The following is a 16,301-nucleotide window of genomic DNA, read 5'->3' as shown; positions in this document are numbered from 1 at the left end:
TGAGACACAGAAGCAAATTCCCCAGGTTAATGAAGCATAATTATTTTTTTCTGTCCTGTCTCCTACATCCACCTTTACTGTAAGAACCTGCATTTTTGTAGTATGAAAGCATGGGCAGGGGGAAACACACACACACACTCCTCCCCCCTCTCTCCCCCTCCCTCTCTTACTTTTTTCCACCTCATGTATTATACTGAACTGTATTTATGATTAGAGATTAAATAACAAAAACAATGCAAGTTCCAAGAAATGGCAAGCAAAGGATAAAGAAAAAGAAAGTGAAGTTAAACAAGTCAAAATGGAGGAAGATGTATATCACAGTAATGCAGAATCGAACTCCATTGATAATGGGAAAAGAATACGGCTAACGAAATTAATTTTGTTTCAAAAATAAGTCGCCAGTTTCACCAATATGAAAGAATATGAAGGGTTACTGGACTGTGCAAGAACAATAACATACTGCCTCTTAATATGTGGTTGAGCAGGACCTACAGTACATGTTTTGGTAAAAGCAAGTGGAGATACCTGCTTAGTCTTCATATATGATGAAGGAAACATAAACGGTTGCAACTAAGGTTCTAAATTGTTCTAGACTAATAGAAACAGTAATTACACAAAACCTGGCTACTTTTCTGGATATTTCAGAATCCATACCAGCCAACAGAAATCTGTTTCTCAACAGATCAAGCAGCTTAAGGGGCTATTAAATCTGCACTTACCTAAACAGAAAGGACCCCCGTGCCTAAGTTTATAACTCTCAGTTACAGATCTTCTTCCTTGCTGTCTTTTTCCTCACTTTTTTTTCCCATTGGGAACAGATTCCTTCTGGATATTTAGATAGCCCTCCATGAAGGTGATGAAAAGTTTATACTTTAAGCCTCACCACTTCGAACATTGCAAACCCAGCAAAGTAGGAAAACAGGTTCAAAAAAACAAATTGCGAGCTTCTCTATTTATTTATTAAAGTTGTTTGTCACTCATCTGGCCACGAGATCACTCTGGGTGGCTTACCATGTTAAAAAGAATGAAACAATACAAAATACACGTATATAATAAAAAATAAGAATACAAATGATCAACTATAACTAAACGATGGGGAGGGAGGGAGTAGGATGGGGGGGGGCAGGTGCGGTCTGTTTTAATCCATCAACCATCTCAAGCATGACATTCCCCCATTGGAGCCCCAAGCCAACTGGCAGAGGGTCAGGAGGGTGGGAGCTAACCCTACTCAAGGGTGTGGGTAAGGGGAGCGAGGTAAAACGTTCCAAAGTGCAGGAGCAACAGCAGAGAAGGCTCTTCTTATGGACTCTGCTAGCCAGAAATCTCTGGCTGTCGGGGTCGTAAAATGCCTCCTCTGTTGGCATAAGTAGGGGAGTGCCAATCCCATTGGTATGAGAACATTCAGCAAGAATTGGCTTTTGTAGCTCTCCCTCCCAGCTGCTATGGATGATGTGGCATCATGTTGGGCACAGCAGCATTAAATCATGGAGATAATTATGATTTTTCATGCCTTCTAACTACATCTGCCGTGTACATAATGCCGGTGTATGCCGAGTAGATCCCTAATATTGAAGCCCAGCAGTCAACTGTATCTATTTAAGCAAGAATATTGCTAAGAGTGCCCCAGTTCCCCGAGCAGTGAGAAGTTCCAAGGGTAGTGCTTCTTTTGTAAGAAGAAACCTCCAGAGACTCCTCCCGTTCCACTTCCAATATTTGGATATATTTACAATTATACAACTTGACTTCACAATTCAGCACTTTGATAAACCAGCTGATTCGTTGCTTTGCATCTGATCTCTAAAGAGATGCCCTCCACTGCCAGACAATTTCATTTTTAAAAATATCCTGGTTCAATTCTCTCCTGTCCATATCCAACTCTTATTTTTTCTTTCTTTCATAGTTTGCAAAATTATCACTTCCCGTGGACTATATTTATGTCACAATCATTCTGAGCCTGTTCTCCATAACTGCTAAAGATGTGATGAGGATGGGCATGCTCTGATTTTTTTTAAGGAAGGTAACCTAATATTCTGATCCCTTTAAGAGTCTTTCACCCTAACCTCAGCATCTTTCACAGTAATCCTATAACAAATATCCTCCGTCCTGCAAGGCGTAGAAGTAGTGAGTTCAAATGTTAAGTCAAAGGTTTGACATACATGTTGGGAAATCCAATTTCCCAGCATGGCAGAATCCTGACTAGTGATTTGTATAGCAACTGTAAAGTAATCCATCCACCTTTCTGCCCAACATTACTGAGGGCAGGCTTTATATCATCACAATGGTGCCTGGATGATGTCAGAAGAGGCTGTAAGTCACCGATGGAGAAATGTCCTTTGTGATCTATTTGCAGGCCAGAAATATTTTTGGAAGGTGGTGTGATCCTCTTGCTTGGGATTTTTTAGCAGAGGATTGATGGCTCTCCAAGATGCTGTAGCAGCTGGACATTAAAAGTTTGAAGATCATCTCATTTATATGATTCCAGCCATGAATAAAATTTGCAGGTTGGAGAACTGTTGAAATCTCCTTAAATATTGTAAACATTTCAGGATAATGCAGGCTTTTCAAAATTTACCTTCCTTCCTTCTCTCCTTCTTTCCTTTCTTTCTTTCCTTCCTTCTTTCCTTCCATCCCCATCCATCCATGGGCAAATCAGTAGTGCAAATGTTTGTCTTCTTAAATCTGACAGTACCATATGTCATAACGATTTTCACTCTTGGTCATGAATTGGCTCTCTTTACACATCATAATGAGCTATGGTTTGTTTCAAACCTGATTTATTTTAAAAGTCTCCATATCTAATGGTAAACCATAAGCTACGGTTTGTAGGTGTCAGTGGCTGGATTTCCCACCATATACTAAATCCATTTTAGCAGCCTATAGCTTAACTGTATGTGAAATTACGGTAAGTGGCTTTTAAGGAACAAAAGAGGCCTTGAGCATTTTTTTCTTCATGTACTCTTAGAATCAAATTACCTATGAGAAGTAATGTGCTGTAGGGGTTAGAATGTTCTACTCTCATGATCCAAGTTGAAATCTCCACAATTCACAAAGTTTTCTAGATCTCTTCTGTCCTCCACCCTACCCACCCCCACCTGATTTTCATTCTCTAGCCTACCTCTGTGAGTTTTGTTGAAGATAAAATGTTAAGAGGGAGAGCTGCATATGAGTTTGTTTCCTCCTTGGAGGAAAGGCAGGATATCATGGTAATAAATATATGATACTCCATCACATAGATACTTTTTTTCCTGAGATTAATACAGAAACCCAAAGCAGCTGGAGGAAGCTGCAGTCTAGATCAAGAGTTTGCAAAGAGAGACACTTAACTTTTTCCTATTGGATCGTTTTACTCAGCAAACTCACCCCAATGGGAAAAACAAACAAACAGCAGTTTCTCCATGAAAATGCAGAGCCTCCATTTAAAGTTGCTCCTTGCTGTATGCAATGCTGGTATTATAAATACAGTCAATTAAATGCACGAAACTCCCCAAGATGCTTGCCCATCTCGCCCACTATGGCTTACTCTCGTCACCACCGGCTCTCTGGGAGAGTAGAAGAGATCTTCCTTATCACCTCTTCCCTGATCCTTCAAAATGGAAAGGCCACCTGGGCTCTTTTTTTTTTGTCTACAAATCTTGCCGTTCTGTGCTTGACCCGATTCCCTTCTGGCCCTTGATTCTACCAATTTGGGGAGCGGGTGGGTGGGTGGGTTGCAAACAAATGAGTCTGCATTCCTTTTACAATGCTCCTACGGAGCTCCCATAGATGCTTCTCAGCACTGCTCATGTGTCAGCCGAGATGAATCAGGTTCGAGCCAAGTTCACCCCGGACAAGCAAATCATCTCCACATGGGACAGACAGGAGGGAAGGAGGCTCCTTGGCAGCAGAGGGCCGCCGTTCAGGTCCTTCCTGACAGCTCCTCGCCATCCCCCGCCTTTGCCTGCTCTTCCATAAAACCAGACTTCAAAGCCAAACAAGGGTGTCCAGGATGGAGGAGCCGTAACGGCTTTATCATAGGGCCAGGCAGGCACGTTTCCTCCCCTTATGAATGAGGATTTACAGGGCAGGTGCCCAAAGTCAGTGGCCAGGTTTGCTGGGGGAGGGGGTGGGTGGGAGGAGAGCAGAGCAGGCCAAGCATTGGGGGAGTGGAAATGCTGGGGTGGGGGTGGAGCATCAAAAAACCTTGGAACTGCAGGACTGGAGCAAAACATCCATCTTCTCCTTAACATTTCATCTTTGCAAGCAACATGCTTTTCCTTCCCCCGCAGCCAGCTGCAGCTGTCAACTTATCTCTCTCCCCCCACAAAAAGCCACGGTTTCCTTCAACTTGTAAAGGAGGCTTTTAGCAAAAAGGTACATAGTGGCTTTGGAGGGGTTTATTGAAGGAGTGGGGTTTATTGGTTAAGGAAGGGGACTGTAACAAAGCAAAGGCTTTGGAAAACAAACAAACAAAAATCATCCATTCAATTCTTCAACTGATTTCTTCAACTAGAGCTAAAGAAAAAAAAAGATCTTTTATGAAACACTGGAGAGCCACTTCTGGTCACTAGACAGCAATCTTTGGTCAAGCTTCTCAGATGCATTGGATAGTTGAAGATATGTGGAGGACATCATGTTAGGGAAGCTGGTCTAGATAATTCTGAACTATAGTCTATCCTACGCTATCCTAACTATAATCTATAATCGCTCAGGATTTGAAATGGATGCTCAACATTAAAGCCATCATTAAAAAGACACAACAAAGGATGTTCTTCTTGCTTCAACTCAGGAAGCTGAGATTGCCCCAAAGCTGTTGATACACAGGAATTGTTGTGTTGTTGCTTTGCACGTACACCGAGCTTTTGCACTTGAGACAAATTCCTTGTGTGTCAAATTACACGTGATCAATAAACCTAGTCTAGTCTAGTCTGTTATTTGTGCTTCTATAACTGTTTGATTTGGTATAGCAACCAAACAGGGCAGGCACGAACTCCTACAGATACCTATGACTGCAGAAAGAATAATTGCAACTAACCTGCCTTCTATAGCAGACCTATATATTGCATGGGTCAGGAGCAGAGGTGGTATTCAGTTGGTTTGCACCAGTTCTCATGAACTGGTGGCAGAAATTTGGCCACGGTCGGTGAACCGGTAGCAACGGCTGGCTGGCCACCAGAGTTTTCGGCGGCCCCCAGCCAGCCATTGCTGCAAGGAAGTGACTGGCTGGCAAAGAAGCCTCTGGCTTGGACTTACAAGGCAAAGGGATGCGCATGCGTGAAGAACATGGTGGTGACGGTGGCAGCTTTTTTGCCAACCTCCGGTACTTTTCGGTGGCCTGCAACGAGCCACCACAGTCACAAAACAGCTCTCAAAGAGGCAGCAGCTGGGAGGCTCCTTTGACAGTCAGCCGCTGCCCAGCAGCAATGGCTGGCTGGGGCCCACCAAAAATCTCGGTCAACTTGCCTTCCAGAGTTTGGACCAGCCACCGTGGAAGGTAAGCAACCCAAACAAAGAGACAGTGCTGGGGAAGGAAGTGGGGCTGGGGCCGCTGAAGAAGGGGAAATGGGGGCGACTGGAGAAGGGAGGGCGGGGGTGGATAGGTAGAAATTCCAAAATATTTTAATAATAATAATAATAATTTATTAAATTTCTAGACCGCCCCCTCTCCCCGGAGGGACTCGGGGTGGTGTACAGGAACAAATTTAAAACACACAAACAATCATACACATAGATAAAAATCAAATTAAATTAACAACTCCTGTACAATTTATAAAAATTAAAAACAGACCTTAAAACCAATCTTAAAAATTTAGAGATAGAACTGAGGTGGGATAGGTGGAATTAGGCCAAGCCGGCTAGCTGGAATAGGTGGGTTTTAAGTTTCTGACGGAAGGAGCGGAGATCCGTAGTCACTCTAATGTCGGGGGGGAGGTCATTCCAGAGGGTCGGGCCCATCACAGAGAAGGCCCTTCCCCTAGGCGTCGCCCACTGGCACAGCCTAGTGAATGGCACCCGGAGGAGTCCCTCTCTGTGTGAGCGAATCGGCTGGAGGGATGTATGGGGCAGGATATGATCCCGCAAATAACTAGGTCCTGTGCCATGGAGCGCCTTAAAAATGATGGTCAACACCTTGAAGCGCACCCGAAAAGCCACAGGTAGCCAGTGTAGCCCGCGCAGGAGAGGTGTTATGTGGGAGTAGCTAGAGACTCCCGAGACTGCCCGCGCAGCCGCATTCTGAACCAGCTGCAGCCTTCGGGTACATCTCAAGGGGAGCCCCATGTAGAGAGCGTGACAGTAGTCTAGCCGGGACGTCACAAGCGCATGAGTGACTGTAAGAAGGGCGCTCCGGTCCAATTTTTCTACCTTTTCATGTGGGCGTGGCTTGGTGGGGTGGGGGCCACGTGACTGAGTAGGCGTGAGCGTGAATGATGTCAAGTTGGCCATGCCCACACAGTCACATGTCCCCCCCACCTAGCCACATCCACTGAACCAGTAGCGAAAATTTTTGAAACCCACCACTGATCAGAAGAGCTGAGAAGATATCTACAGACCCCTCACATCATGGACATAAACTGCTTCATCTCCTTCCCACAGGGTTTAGGGCATTGTATGTCAAAACAACTAGACACAGGGACAGTTTTTTCCTTGTGTCATCACTCTGCTGAACACCTAATTCTCTCAGTACTGTCTAATGTCTATAAACCCTTGCAGTGTGACTGTAGTATTATTATTTATCCTCATTATCTTCTTTACTCAACCTCTTGCCCCTTTTATTGGGATGATGATGATGAAGAAGAAGTTGCTTTGCATGTATACCGAGTGCTTCTGTACCAGAGACAAAATTCCTTGTGTGTCTAATCAACTTGGCCAAATATAGTATTCAATTCTATTCCATTTAACTATCTGAAACACTTACAAAGCAGTATTCTATGTCCTGAACTAAGCTAACTAGAAGGGGGGGGGGGGGGGTGAGGAATAAAGCCTTTTATGGTCTTTAAATTTCTGCAGAAGAGTATCATTTCATCACCACCATCATTTTTATGCCAGCGCAACAAGCTGCATCAGTCCAAATCTTCTTTTCCACTGCATAGAACTTGTAGCACCTTCTGAGCGAATCCATTTATTATGGCAATTTTCTCCAACAAAGGAGTTTCCAAAGGACTTCCAAGACTATAATAGCTCAATTAGAGTTAATAATTAAATTTGGCCCTCTTAGTTTGGGCTTGAATAAAAACAATAGCCTCTTGTCTGACACTAACTAATTACTGCCATTGTGAATGCTCCTTGTGCATGCTTTACATACTATTAACTTTGACTAAATTGTAACAGGGTGCTTTGCTATTCCCAGTGTACATCTTTACACTTATTCTATGCACTCTGGGTGTACATACGCATGCAGTAGTGTATATTCTACTAGTTTTTCCACTGCAAAGCAGGCTTTCTACTTCAATCTCTGCTTGACTTTCAAAATGCTTAAAAATTCTTCCGTTTTCTTCTGGTGTATTCTATTATTGTTGGGTAGTAGCAATGTTGCTTTTTTCTTACATATATAATTGAGCCTAGCTTCCCATGATTCTTGATCTGAGAGAGGCCCAAAAGAGACATTCTGATGCCTCCACCTGCAATTTAATTGAGGTGTTGTTGGAAAAAATGTCCATCTGGGTTCAGTTCCAAGTGGGGGGAAAAAACACTGGAAACATGGAGACTGCTTGGAAAGATGGTTTTAATGGTGGACAGGATCACATGCCTTGAGCTCCTGAGCAGAAAAGGGAAAAGATACTGAGAGTGCCCTGGTTTTACCCACCCCAGAGCTTCCTGTTCCTGTGTAAGAAATGCATCCCATTGGCTGTCAGACTCCCAGAGGGAGGGGGTCTTAGCTAACTTTTTAGGCTGTCCTGAGACCCAAGCTTGTTTGCCTTGCTGGCTGATGTAATCTTCCCAGGTGCCATGTGATGAGTTTTTTTCCTAGATGGGTCTGCCTGAAGGGGATAGATCTTTGTTATATAGAATAGGCTGGCTCAGGCCTTAATGGCCCATTGACAAAGGTGTGGGGGATGAGTTCCTGCCTCCCTTTTAGGGGGAAATATTCTGGCCTTTTAATATTTCCCAAAATATTTCATTTTCTAGTAGAGGGGTAGGTTTTAACTTCCTATAGTGCTGAATGTAAGGAGATTGTGCGTTGCTGAAGACATGAGGGCATATGAAGATGAATTCATGTATTACATTAAGGCAGATTTGATTTTCAGAATGAGAGTCTAATTTGCACACACTCTAAATTAGGAAACGTGGTTTATTGATTAGTGCTAAGATTCACACCATACTAGACAAACCCAAGCCAATGACTTTATGATATAATGTAATGTATGAACACGATAACATATTCACACACAGCTTTTAGATAAATGGAAGAGCATCATACTCATGAGAATTCTTATTCTTTTTTCTTTTTTTTCAATTGAATCAAAGGAAAGTAATAAAAATTGCATGCAAAAATGCAGATAAAAAACCTTTTAAAACATTTCTCTGCTGATCAAGGTTTCTACATATTTTATCTGATGAACTTTAATACATGAATGGATTAGATTATATATATATATAATCCAAATACCACTCATTCATCACAAAATCTCCAGAACCTTAAAGCCTACAAACTTGAAATTCGGAATGAATGTTCCTCTTGGCTTCTAGGTGCTCGCTAAGAAAGGATTTTTCAAAATGACCATCAGATCATTAGTATTTCTTATACAGTAATTAACACGCTCTGATGCTAAGGAGTTCTACTTCCCCTCCCAACCTGAAAAGAACTCTGTTCCAACTGCCAGTTGCCTTATATTAACGTGCTCTAAAGCTAAGGAGTTAGGCATTCTACTCCCCCTCCCCACCTGAAAAGAACTCTATTCCAACTGCCAGTTGCCTCACATTTTGTTATCTCAGTTCAAACTGGCAGACGTTCCACTCCTTCACTCAGGAGCGGTCTGGGGCTCCTTACAAAACTAAACATCGGTACCTCACCAAAATGTCCACATCTTCCACCTATGGAACTGCTGCCGGACTCAAGGCAGTGGGAGTGATATTCCCTTATATATTTCAATCGCCAACCACCACCGAGCCAACGAATTGAACCGGAGTGAACTGGATTTCTCCTGCATTGCCCGATCATATAGTTTTGTCACGAAGCATGGGTATCCAGCTAGTATATAAAGGTAGATTATAATTCTGATAATTCATTTTTGTCTATATTAATAAAATTTATGACGTAAATATAGCACTTTGCTTATTCCTGCTTTAAAAACTCAAGGGGCTACCACTCTATCTTTTTTCATTATAACGGAAATGCATCACCTCTTTTTTTGGAAGTGGTCAATATGAAAAACTCTATTCTCTGTTGTTCTTCACAATTAGCTTTGCCTCTGATGAGCTAGGGATCCTTAACTTTGCTGCCCCTCCTTTCAAAGGAAGACTTGAAGTAGAGTGATAGTTGTAGGCAGACAGTACCAATATCTCTTCTCCACCTTTGTCTTCATTTTAATGCCCAATTATGCTCTTCTGTTTGATCAGCCAGGTTGTCCTATCTAGCTAGACGCAACTTAATCTTTATAACAGGAGTGTTGCAACAAGAAGTGAAGGAGCCTTTGCTAGACTAATCCCAAACTAAAAGCACAGCCAGATAAAAAATAAAGACTACAAGCATTTTTAAAAAGAACCTTAGCCCTTTTTCCCATTTCTGGGTTAGGCATTTGAGACAAGGAAGGCTAGGGTAAGGCAAACACCTTTTTTTTTCTCTCTTGAGTCCCTGGATTGTTCAAATGCTTGTTAATTTTCTCCACTTAATTCACTGAAGCACATTTATCATCTCATTTATCACCTGGATAGATTTAGCCAATTGAACAGAAAATACCCAAAGCTTTGGAAGTAAGTGTGCACAACACCCTACAAAACAACTTCCCATATGCAACTCTCTTATTGAGAAAGGCAAAGGAAGAATTTGGGATTAACAAAGAGCAGATTTTAATGTTAAAAGGGCAGGCAATTGTGGCATGATTAATGCTTGATATTAATTATTGCATCCTTCTTCCAGGAGCTTGGAGCATTGCAGTCTATCTCTTTGCTCTTACTAGGCTTGCGATAGCTCCCTGAAGAGATTGCAAAAGTTGAGAAAGAGGGACAGTTACGATCACATTTACTTAATGAGCTTTAAAGACCAATGGGAATGAGAAGGTGAATCCAATACTTCAAGGGCTCTACCACACCAAGGGAGAAACCATCTTTCTCCTCTCCCCTACAAAACAGCATCAGAAGGAGAAAGGGGCAGATTATATTAATGAAGACACCCCACACTTAAAGTGGTTCCCCTTAGACAGGAAACGGAAAATGATTATAAACATGCCTGCTGAATGATCAGCCTCCTCACTTTAACAGTTTTGGGTTGCCAAATTCAACTCAGACACTTCCCAGCTGAGGGATTTCCTACTGCCCAATAAATGCGTTTATTTATGGGAATGGGATCAGAAATGGATGAGTAGATGGGTATAAGTTTGCAAAACTCCAAAACAGAGTAGTGTTCTTTAAATGACATAAAAATAGACATATATTAATTGTCAAGAAATTGCTAACTTCTAAAGATAACAGAATAACAGAGTTGGAAGGGATCTTAGAGGTCTTCTAGTCCAATTCCCTGCTCAAGCAGTAAACCCTATACAATTTCAAACAAATCATTGTCTAATCTCTTCTTATAAACCTCCAGTGTTGGGGCATTCACAACTTCTGGAGGCAAGTTGTTCCACTGATTAATTATTCTAACTGCCAGGAACTTTCCCCTTGGTTCTAGGTTGCTTCTCTCCTTGATTAGTTTCCACCCATTGCTTTTTGTCCTGCCCCTTCAAGTGCTTTGGAGAATAGCTTGACTCCCTCTTCTTTGTGGCAACCCCTGAGATATTGGAACACTGCTATCATGTCACCCCCTATATGACATGTTATATGTCACTCCTATATGGCATGCTTCTTATAGCATGGGTTAATTCCCATGTTATAAGTAATTCCCCGATTACTGTCTTCTACTTTTATCCTCTCAAGAAAGATCCCCATACAGAGAGCCACATGAGGATATGCAGACATTCCACTACTGCTGCAGGCCTCTGGACCCGATGTTGCTTAGCAAAAAGAGAGAGCAGGAAATAAAGCATTTTACGAGGAAGAGCAAAGCATCGTTTGCCTCCTGGCTCAGCCAAGATGGGAGTGGAGGGGAACATTTCACAGCAACAGCACACTTCTTAATTGTACTCTGGGCCCATCTGAATGTGCCATTTATACATTTGCCTTGATTATGAAGTTTGCCTTTTAATGTTCTGGGCTCTGTCAGTCTGCCAAACAGGGTGAACAAAGAGAGGGATAAAAGGATGTCTAATTAGCATCATTAATCATAAGCTTGGTAGAGGGAGGGGGAGATTTCTCCCCCCCTTGAATACAGTGGTGATAGCAAAAGTTCCTGAGACACGAAGAACAACCTGAATCATTGTGATTAGATAAAGGAACTGGCAATAGAATTGGATATAGTTGTTTAGGGGACTACTTCTCTGCAGCCTTCCTGAATGTATAAAGCTGGAGAGCAGTCATTTGGCCATGATTTATTTATTTAATTTATATGCCGCATATCTCCCTCTGCAGGAGGAGGAGGAGGAGGAGGAGGAGGAGGAGGAGGAGGAGGAGGAGGAGGAGGAGGAGGAGGAGGAGGAGGAGGAGGAGGAGGAGGAGGAGGAGGAGGAGGAGGAGGAAAATTGTATATGCCTTGTTCAAATCAATGTGCCTATACCCCAGAAATACATCATGAAGATACTGTACTCACATTTCAAAACATATTCTAACATTTCCATGAAACATTTCATCAAGCTGTAACAATTTCATTACCAAGTAAGTCAGAATCTGTCCCAAGGTAATACGAATTAGTTTGCTAAGAAATAGTTTTAACAATTCAAGGATTGCGGTAACTTTCTTGTCTAGAAGCAGATTGCAGATGAGGTCCAACAATGAGTTAATGGAATTCCACATGAATAATACTATTTATCACCTCCACCTTGCAGTCACCGTTGCCACTATCCCATGCAGTACTTTAAAATCTGTTCCAGTGGGTTTCCCACTCTCAGCTGCTTCAGGGAGATCATGATTCTGTTCTGCTGAGAAGGATGATCCCATTGCCAGTGAATCTTAATCTATAATGCTGCATATCAGCAAACAACCCTAGAATCTCTTTGGAGCTCAGAAGGAGACACAGGGCTCTAGAAACAGAACTGGTCATTAAGGATGGCCAAAGGGCTACATTTAGTTGACCTATTTCATACACTTGACCTACACTTGTGCTTGTGGTACCCACTTTCAAAATAGAATGTGCAGAATACAGAATAACAGAGTTGGAAGGGACCTTGGAGGTCTTCTAGTCCAACCCCTTGCTCAAGCAGATCATTTACACACACACACACACACACACACACACACAGAGCCTCAGAGCTTTATTTTGGAACTCAGTAACGTCTAAGGCAGAACTCACAGTCTTCTTCTATGCGAGGAGTTCCAAACTTGGGAACTTCAAGACCTCTGGACCTCAACTCTCAAAATTCAAACTCAAAGTCCACAAAGAACGGTTGCAGGAACTGGGTATGTCTAGTTTAATGAAAAGAAGGACTAGGGGGGAAATGATAGCAGTGTTCCTTTTAGATTGGGTAATGGATAGGCACACACAGGCTTAACGGTAACAACAGCTCTTTATGGCATAGTTATGGGCATATACCGAATCCCCTATGCTAAATGTCTGAATCTTGCTTGTGGAGTCTGGGGGCGATGAGGCAGAATAATTGGGATGTAGCCGGTCTAAGTGGGACCTTAGCCGGTGACCCATGAGAAGCTCGGAGGGGCTTCTCTCTGTAGTGGCACTGGGTGTGATGTGCTGAATTGGCAAATAGTGGTCAACCCATGTTTGCCAATCTCCCTGGTCCATCCTAGTGAGGGTCCCTTTTGCAGATCTCACCATTCTCTCTGCCTGACTATTGGAGGCCGGATGGAATGGCGCAACCAGGGCATGCCTGATTTCCTGAGCTGCTAGGAAGGTCTCAAATTGTATGGCCGTGAATTGGGGCCCGTTGTCAGAGACCAAGACGTCGGGCAGGCCATGTGTAGAGAAAAGTTTCTGTAGCACCTTGATGACTGCTTCTGCCATAGTGGAGGTCATCAGGATTACCTCTAACCATTTCGAGTAGGCGTCTACAACTACGAGGAATGTCTGGCCATGAAATGGGCCAGCAAACTCAATGTGCACCCTAGACCATGGTGCTTGAGGTCACTCCCACTCCTTAGCGGGCGCCTCTGGAGGAGTTGGTCTGGACTCCTGGCACAGTGTGCAGGTAGCCACCCATTCTTCGATCTCCCTGTCCATGTTAGGCCACCACATATAACTCCTAGCCAAAGACTTCATCCTGACAATTCCAGGATGCCCTATGTGTAAAGCCTCTAATACTGCAATGCACAGTTTGGGTGGAATAACAACCAGATCCTCCCATAGTAAATAGCCATTTACAACCGATAACTCATCACATTTGGCAAAATACATTTTGAAATCAGCCCCAACAGGCCCCTTTGGCCACCCCCTCCACACCCAGTTCAAAATTTGCATGATGGTGGAGTCTTTGCAGAGTGATGGGCAATGTCACTGGATGAGACGGGCCCAGTCTCAAGGCAGTCAATGAGGAGGACTGGCGTCTCGGGGGTAGGGTCAGCGAGAAGTTCATGCAGCAAGCAGTGGGCAGCGGCTGAGAGCATAAGCGTGCCCCAAAGTGGAGCCTGGTCAGTGGATGAGACGGTAGGAGTAGGCAGCTAGGAAGATGGTCCATCTGGTCATGCGGAGTGATAATGACACTGGGATAGGTCGGTCCCCAGCCAGTAAGCCGAACAACGGCTTGTGGTCTGTAACCAGTTCGAAGTCCCGGCCATATAGATACTCATGGAACCTCTTTACTCTGGCCATTGCTGCCAAAGCCTCATGGTCCAGCTGGCTGTAATTCCGCTCTGTGGCAGACAAGGTCCTGGAGTAAAATGCAATAGGGGCTTCGGTTCTGTTGGGCATGCGGTGGATGAGGATGGCACCGATGCCAAACAGGGAAGCGTCGGCACCAATGGCAGGGTCTGGCTGTACTGCACCAGGAAGGAATCCCCCGACAGGAGTCGTTTTACCACGGCAAATGCGGCAGCCCTGGCTTTGCCCCAGGATCACTTCGCATTCTTAGCCAGGAGACAGTGTAAGGGCTCAGCAATGGTGGCTTTCTGTTTAAGAAAGACGCTGTAGAAATTAAGGAGCCCGAGGAACGCCTGCAGCTTGGTTTGATTGCGAGGTGTGGGGGCGTCCTGAATTCCTTTGATTTTTTGTGTGGTCGGGTTAATCCCAGAGTCATCGATTAGGTATCCTAAGTATGCAACCCTTGGCACATTAATTTGGCATTTCTCTTTTTTGAGACGGAGGCCTTTGTCTCTAATTCCAGCCAAAACTGTTCGTACACATTTTAAAAGTTGCACCTCATTTGCAGCCGATACCAAGATGTTGTCGAAATAGGGAACGACTCCTGGAATCCCCTGCAAAAGCCGTTCCATGACACTTTGGAACAATCTAGGAGCGATACTAATGCCGAATTGCAGGCGGTGACATTTTAATGCACCCCTGTGCATCACAATGGTTTGGGCCTCCACCATAGTGCCATCTACAGGCAATTGTTGGTATGTCTGCGCCATGTCCAATTTAGAGAATTTTTTCCAGGGCCTAATGAATAAAGAAGGTGCTGTACAATGGGTACAGGGTAGGCGCTTTGTTGTAGTGCTTTATTTATTGTGCACTTGTAGTCCGCGCAGATATGGACAGACCCGTCAGATTTGACAGGTGTCGCTATGGAACTTCACCCAGAAGGCGTGTCTTGTGGAGCGCTTTGGCGCTGCAGAGTCTCAGTAGATTTGACGGCTGATTCGGACGCCCTGGCTTCGTCCAAGGCGATCTGCAGAGAGAGGTTAGATTTAGCGAGTAACCTCCTCTGTAGGTTAATGTCCCATACACCACAAATTATGCGGTCCAGAATCAGATCATCCATGTCTCAGAATTCGCAGTACGCTGCGGCCTTGTGGAGCGCCGCAACGTACTCGTTAATTGACCCGCCCTCCTTCTGGTTTCTGATGTTAAATTCATGCCGGCAAACGTGCTTGGATGGCTTGGGCGCATAGTGAGTCCACAGCGTCTGCTGAAGCATGGACCAGGTGACTGATTGTAGCGATATCAGCTCAGAGAGGTCTTTCCCCATCTCAAACACTTCCCAGCCACAGTACCCCAGGAACATGTTCTTCTTTCAGCCTTCAGAAAGGCCCATGAGGTTGTTTGCTTGAGGAAGCAGTCAAATCATAGCATGCATGAGTCCCAGTGCTCGGTGACTGGATCATACAGAGTCGGTAGGGCGTGCATGGCCATTTTGTGTTCTGAGGGCGTTTTGGAATCTGCCGCTCAAAAATGGCTGCTCGAACAGTATAGGGTTTCCTAAGCCTAGGCAGGGGGTTGGACTAGGAGATCTCCAAGTTCCCTCCAACTCTGCTATTGTATTGTATAAATCCCAAAGTTCCCAGGCCTGGAGATCCCTTTCTAAGTCAGCACCTTCCCCATGACACCAAACTGGCTCTTTATGTGTAAAATTGGCTAGGGAGAAGGGGCAGAATCCAGCCAACCTTTTCTTGGACTTACTAAATAATATTCAGTCCTTTCCTTTAATGGGCTTTGAGTCACATTTTCCACTGACAGGGGCAACTCTATGGAAAGGAGAGGCCTACAAACAACTCCTCATTCAAGCAGTAGGCAAGCAGGAAGGCCCTCAACACCCCTCGATTTTCTATCCACGGTTCCCAATTTTTGAAATTTAATTTGGGGTTATCCGTAGGCATCTCCAGGAAGAACGGGCACAGAGAAAGGAGCTCTCAGGCAGCTCCTTGAGGGAGGAATGTGACAGATACACTCACATTTCATTTTTGTGAAATATTGGGATCTAAAATCAGAAGGGATGTGGTGGCTCAGTGGCTAAGACGCTGAGCTTGTCAATCAGAAAGGTCAGCAGTTTGGTGGTTCGAATCCCTAGTGAGCTCCCATTACCTGTCTCAGCTTCTGCCAACCTAGAAGGTCGAAAGCACGTAAAAAATGCAAGTAGAAAAGTAGGAACCACCTTTAGTGGGAAGGTAAGAGCGTTCCCTGCACCTTTGGCATTTAGTCATGCTGGCCACATGACCACGGAGACGTCTTCGGACAGCGCTGGCTCTTC

General features: G+C 44.1%; 1 protein-coding gene across 1 annotated transcript in view; it reads left to right on the top strand.

The window, feature by feature from the left end:
* LOC309396047 (LIM/homeobox protein LMX-1.2-like) overlaps positions 1-16,301 on the top strand; it is a 100,003-nt gene that overhangs the window by 33,170 nt on the left and 50,532 nt on the right. The gene's annotated exons all lie outside the window — the stretch shown is intronic.

This window comes from Natrix helvetica (genome assembly GCF_964273705.1).
Source record: "Natrix helvetica genome assembly, chromosome: 1".
Lineage (NCBI taxonomy): Eukaryota > Metazoa > Chordata > Lepidosauria > Squamata > Natricidae > Natrix > Natrix helvetica.
The sequence above is the reverse complement of the archived record's forward strand: the minus strand, read 5'-3'. Positions and strand labels throughout refer to the sequence as shown.